General features: G+C 50.3%; 1 non-coding gene and 1 pseudogene across 1 annotated transcript; one reads left to right on the top strand and one right to left on the bottom strand.

Moving 5' to 3' along the window:
* Positions 1-253: 253 nt before the first annotated feature.
* Positions 254-425, bottom strand: LOC144122336 (U2 spliceosomal RNA; annotated as a pseudogene).
* A 1,247-nt stretch (positions 426-1,672) lies between these two features.
* Positions 1,673-1,797, top strand: LOC144122281 (U5 spliceosomal RNA). The gene has a single exon (XR_013312886.1). It is a non-coding gene; the product is annotated as a U5 spliceosomal RNA (small nuclear RNA).
* Positions 1,798-6,199: the final 4,402 nt, after the last annotated feature.

Raw genomic sequence — 6,199 nt, 5'->3', positions numbered from 1 at the left:
ACCTAATATGCTTGGGTATATTTGGCCCTTCTTTATCTCGCTCTACATTTATTTCATGTTCCCTAATTCGGTCATTGACAAAGCGCCCGTTTGCTCTACATAGGAGTCTGTCTGTTGTTGCCAGGAAGAAAGAAAAGGAAAGTCCACAGGCCTGCCCACTGGCTCAAGCCGAGCCACAATCGCTACCACGTGCTGATAGTAGGAGAGTTGAAAGATGGGATAGAAAGACAGGATAGATAAGACGCGCGGTATAATGACCCAGGCCGATCCCGGAGGCAGTGCAATACCGGGCCAACCGGTGGCGGAAGTGAAGCAACCTTCAAGCACTCCGCCACATTTCCAAAAATAAGTCCAATATGTTGGGTTCAAATCGGACCCGTATCAGATATTCTATCGGTCCCAACCCATCGGATATGGATAGTGACTGCATGGGAGGGGTATTTCCTACACCACCCTTTATGAAGTGCGCCGAGTGGGTGGTGATTGGAGTACCCCTCTCATGCGTCATGTTACTGCACTGACGCCGCCCTCTTGAAAACCTAGCGTAGTGAAGCTCCCACTTCAAAACTTTATTTTACTCTAGTGCTTCTTTCTGCGGTTTTGGGGAACTTCAGAAATGTTTTCGCTTTGATTGTAACCCCAGGAGTCTTCTCTGTCGAGGTCTTCTCCATAAAAATCAATTTTCAAACAGCGTGTCCGTTTTGTTTTCTAAATCCTGAACATGATACCTGCCTAGGTAGCTCCTGGTTAGGGAGCTCGGCTACTGATCCGGAGTACCCGGGTTCCAACCCGACCGCGGCGGTCTCGTTTCGATGGAGGTGAAACGCGATAGGTGCCCGTGTGCGGTGCGATAATAATAATAATTGGTTTTGGGGGAAAGGAAATGGTGCAGTATATGTCTCATATATCGTTGGACACCTGAACCGCGCCGTAAGGGAAGGGATAAAGGAGGGAGTGAAAGAAGAAAAGAAGAAGGTGGTGCCGTAGTGGAAGGCTCCGGAATAATTTCGACCACCTGGGGATCTAACGTGAACTGACATCGCACAGCACACGGGCGCCTTAGCGTTTTGCCTCCGTAAAAACGCAGCCGCCGCGGTCGGGTTCGAACACGGGAACTCCGGATGAGTAATCGAGCGTCCTAACCACAGAGCCACTGCGGCGAGTCAGTGCACGTTAAACATCCCCAGGTAGTCGAAATTATTCCGGAGCCCTCTACTACTTCACCTCTTTCTTGCATTCTTATTTCACTCTCTTTTTTACGTTACGTTTTTCACGTTATCCCTTCCCTTGTGGTGCGTTTCAGGTGTCCACGGAGATAAATGAGACAGTTACTGCGTCATTTCGATCCTTTCCTTAAAAAAACAATGATTTCATGAAAGCCTTGCTTGCACGCCCACATTACAGGAGTGCGAGAGAAAGTTCTGCAATCGCCACTGGTGTTGGCGGCAATCGTTCACTAACAAAACCACGAAAAGAAGCTGGCAACCGAGTTTCAGAGCGCACTTTGTTTAAAAGAATTGCAGTTCAGAATGCCTCTTGGTCGAAAAATTATGCCAGCTGTGGATTTGCCAAAACCTCAGGTGGCATTTTTACCCATCGCAAGCTTCGCCACTTGCTCTCCTTGCTGGGCCACCTGGAATGCCGTCCGTCCGCCGGTGCTGGTATCGGTTCATCGCTCATGCCTCTTACCACGACACGTACTAATCTTTCGCCTTTTACTAAAGATTACCGTGGGAGGGGGCACTCCAATGAGCCTGTAGGCCAATTTTTGAGAGGCTCTGCCCGTTTGGGCGGAGCCTAACATATCAATCCAAAAAAAGAATAGTATGTTGTACCTCAAGCACGTGTAACATGCATACCGGTATCGACCACCGTGGTGGCTCAGTGGTGTGATGCTAGGCTGCTGGCCCTTAAGACGCTGTTTCGATCCCGGCCGTGGAGGTCGAATTTGGATGAAGGCGATGTCTTACAGGCCCGTATACTATGCGACGCCAGAGCACGTTAAAGAAAGGCCGCCACAGTCTGGAAGACGATGAAGTAACGAGCGAAGAAATCGAAGAACGCGCCGCTCGCGTCGAGAAACAGAATTTAAAACCCATAATTTAGGTGAATGTATTCGGGAATATTTCCACCACATTGACGTCACCCAGAGATGACATCACTGGAATTTACTCTGCACCTGCGATGTCTGCTGTACAAACCAGCGTCGTTGCTTCGGCAGAACCCGCCGCGGTGGCTCAGTGGTTAGGGCGCTCGGCTACTGATCCGCAGTTCCCCGGTTCGAACCCTACCGCGACGGCCCCCATCACCCCTTCCCCTACTCGAGAGGACTGGGAGGCGGCCCTCTCGGCTGCCAGGAACTATCGCTCCAACAGGCCCTGGTTCGGCGGACCTGCACAGCGGTCAGGACCAACGGGGTCCCGGAATGAACGACTCCGCCTTGTATTGCAAGGGGCGAGACCCACAGGTGCCTCTCCCCGAGAAACTCTTTTTACCACCACCGTTTCGATGGAGGCGAAACGCTAAGGCGCCCGTGTGCGTGCGATGTCAGTGCACGCTAAAGATCTCCAGGTGGTCGAAATTTTTCCGGAGCCTCTCACTACGGCACCTCTTTCTTCTTTCACTCCATCCTTTATTCTTTCCCTTACGGCGCGGTTCAGGTATCCGCCGATATGTGAGACAGATACTACACCATTTCCTATCCCCAAAAACCAAATTGCAATTTTTGCTGAGCCGGAGTTCCCGGTTCGAACCCGACCGCGGCGGCTGCGTTTTTATGGAGGAAGAACGCTAAGGCGCCCGTGTGCTGTGCGATGTCAGTGCACGCTAAAGATCCCCAGGTGGTCGAAATTATTCCGGAGCCCTCCACTACGGCACCTATTCTTCCTTTCTTCTTTCACTCCCTTCCTTATCCCTTCCCTTACGGCGCGGTTCAGGTGTCCAACGATATATGAGACAGATACTGCGCCATCTCCTTTCCCCAAAAAACCAATTATTATATTTTCGCTTCGGCAACAAAAGCCGGCTTGAAACGCCACACGAAAATACCGTAAAAGGTGGAATGAAAGAGGAACAACGTACGCTCACAAAGGACTAGCGGTCGTATACGGTGGTCCCTACTTGCACTTCAGTGAAGCTTTGTGCTGTGCTATTTGCTTCTCCTTGCAACGACAGGAACGTGTACAGCAGCATGAAAGGACGCACATCAATGCGTTCGTGTGTGCCGTTTCATGTTTCTGTGGTTCTGATTGGAAAATTTTTTTTACATATGTACACATGCCAAGGTTAGCGGATACATTGGCATTCGCAAGTAGACATGACGCTAAGCATGCAAAGCGAGCCAAGTTAAAACTGTCTAAAGATCCCCAGGCGGCTGAAATTATTCCGGAGCCCTCCACTACGGCACCTATTTATTCACTCCCTCCTTTATCCCTTTCCTTACGACGCGGTTCAGGTATCAGCCGATATGTGAGTCAGATACTGCGCCATTTAGATGCAGGTAGATGCACTAATAACAGGCATACAAGTCAGCCTTAAATCTCCCGCAACGAGGTCTCATCATCCACCTCCTACGCATGGGAGTACACAATGCATTACAAGAACTAACCGAAGCTCATCGCACGGCTCCGATGGACAGACTCTCCTCCACAAATACAGACAGACACATTCTCGCCTCTCTAAAGATTCAACCAACAGGTCCACCCCCCCCCCCCCCCCCAACAACACTCACGCCGTCCCAACACACATTAGGGACAGACTAATAGTTCACCCTCTGCCCAAAAACGTACACCCAGTTCACAACCAGGCCAGACGCGAAGCTCGTGGCAAGGATTTGCACAAAGCTCATGCAAACGACAAAGACGCGGTCTACGTGGACGCGGCAGAGTACATCCACAATTTGGCCTACACCATCAACGTAGCACATCGCATGATCTCAAACACATAGCCTCGTGCTCGATTTAGGCAACAACCTCACTTGAAGCCGAAGAAGCAGCCATAGCGTTTGCCATTTCCTCCTCCGCTGCCACACTCATTCTGAGTGACTCTAAAACAGCAATCACGAATTTTGCACGGGGACAGATTCATTCTACCGCCCGAAAAATTCTCAATTTTCGCTCCACAGAACCCCGACCAGTTCAAATTGTTTGGGTGCCAGCCCACGCAGGCAACCCCGGCAACGAAGTGGCCCACTCTCTCTCTCGAGCGTACGTCAACCGAGCAGGGGGCACACCGTAGACCGGGTAGTGCTAGGGTCCGGCTCGTCTCCTATCATGAAATAACCCCCCATTACAAGGAGCAAAGACTCGTCTATTCCCCACCACACATCTCCCTCTCGAAAGAACAACAAACTACCTGGAGACAGCTCCAGGCTCGCACATTCCTTTCACGCGACGTATATGCGGATACGTGCACTCCTCTGGCATTGGAACTTCAAGCCATTTATAATGCCATTGCTTCCCTTCCGCTCGTTCCAACATTCAATACAGTTCATATTTACACCGACTCCCGCGCCGCCCTTCAACAGCTTAAGGCTGTTCGACGAACGTTCCATATTTCACAATATATTCATGTGCTCTGCGCAAAGTATCCATGTCCTGTGCGCATACACTGGATTCGCAGCCATGCCCAGGATCCACATAACATTCAATTGGATGCTATGACTCGTCTTCATACATTCGACGATCCGCCACCTTCCCCTCTTCCCCCAGATCCGTTCCTGTCCCATGTTTCCGATTCCGGAGTTCTGCGCCAGCGAACACGCGCTCTCATTCCTCCGTGTTCGCACCCTCTCCCCCGTAGAATTACTCGGCAGGAGGAGGTATCCGTGCGCCGGATTCGGGCAGGGGCGGCTCTGACACCATCTGTCCGTCATCGGTGGCGTGCCAAAGATCTGCCAGCACCTGACAGGTGCCCTCACTGTGGCGCTGCACCGGACATATGTGATGTGCGGCACTTGTTGTGGACGTGCCCAGCGACGGCTGCTATCAGAAAACGGCTCCTCAGGGAGGTGGGCCTGCGGTGGAACCGCGAAAGTGACTACGTGAAGTGGACTATGGACAACCGTTTCATTAACAACCTCTGCGACTACCTCAGCGCAGCGGTTCTTCACTCCTTCTTTTAACTTTCAATCCCGTGCATTCCTTCCCCCCTTTCCTTTTTCAACTTATGCCTCATGGCACACTTCTCGAATAAAAAAAAAAGTGGCCCACTCTCTTGCTAGAGCGTACGTCAACTGAGCAGGGGGCACACCGTACACCGGGTAGTGCTAGGGTCCGGCTCGTCATTTATCATGAAATAACCCTCCATTACAAGGAGCAAAGACTCGTCTATGCCCCACTATACATGTCCCTCTCGAAAGAACAACAAACTACCTGGAGACAGCTCCAGGCTCTCACATTCCTTTCACCGGCTTTGTTAGCCCTTTTCCCTCCAGGCCAATACAGACCCGAATGCTCTCTCTGTGGGGCTCCGAGAGCCAACTTTGACCACATTTTGTATCTCTGTCGAGAATTGCAGCCAAAATCTCGCTGGAACCTCACGGACAAAGAGTGTTGGGAGATCGCGGTCTCCAGCTCCGAACCAGCCTCACAAAGGCGGCTGGTAGAGTGGGCTGCAGAGGTCGCCGCACGTCATGGACTGTTGGCCACCACCCGGGATCAAGAGCCAGACCAACCCTAGGCAGTGGCTCATCCATAACGCTCATCAATAAAGTTTTCACCTACCTACCTCCCTAAAAACCAATTTTCTGTCTTTGCTTCGGCAGATGTGGTTTTGCGCCGCGCGCCTTTTTCCAACATTAGTTAGTGATGGCGTCATCCTTTTCATTTCGTTATTTTCAGCTTAATAATGAACTAAATTATATTAATTACAATAATTTCTTAATTGATATTAAAATTTAATGATGTGACATCATTATTCATCAAGGCATATAACACCATAATTTATTTCTCATTATCCTTAAACTTTTACATTAATTTCCCCTAATGCTAGCTAACTCTAGTGCCAGAAAGGAATCCCTGCCTGAAAGCGCAAGAACTAACGAAAAAACAGACTGGACTGTTTTAATGTACTACACAAGGTTAATATATCAGTTTCTGTACCTAACATGCATATCTCTCATCAAAAGAAGAAAAGCAGCTATGAATCGTACCCCCAGTTGCACCCGGCTCACTTTACGGGCACTGCACTCGCTCCAATC

This window comes from Amblyomma americanum, chromosome 2, assembly GCF_052857255.1.
Source record: "Amblyomma americanum isolate KBUSLIRL-KWMA chromosome 2, ASM5285725v1, whole genome shotgun sequence".
Classification (NCBI taxonomy): Eukaryota; Metazoa; Arthropoda; class Arachnida; order Ixodida; family Ixodidae; genus Amblyomma; species Amblyomma americanum.
The sequence above is the reverse complement of the archived record's forward strand: the minus strand, read 5'-3'. Positions and strand labels throughout refer to the sequence as shown.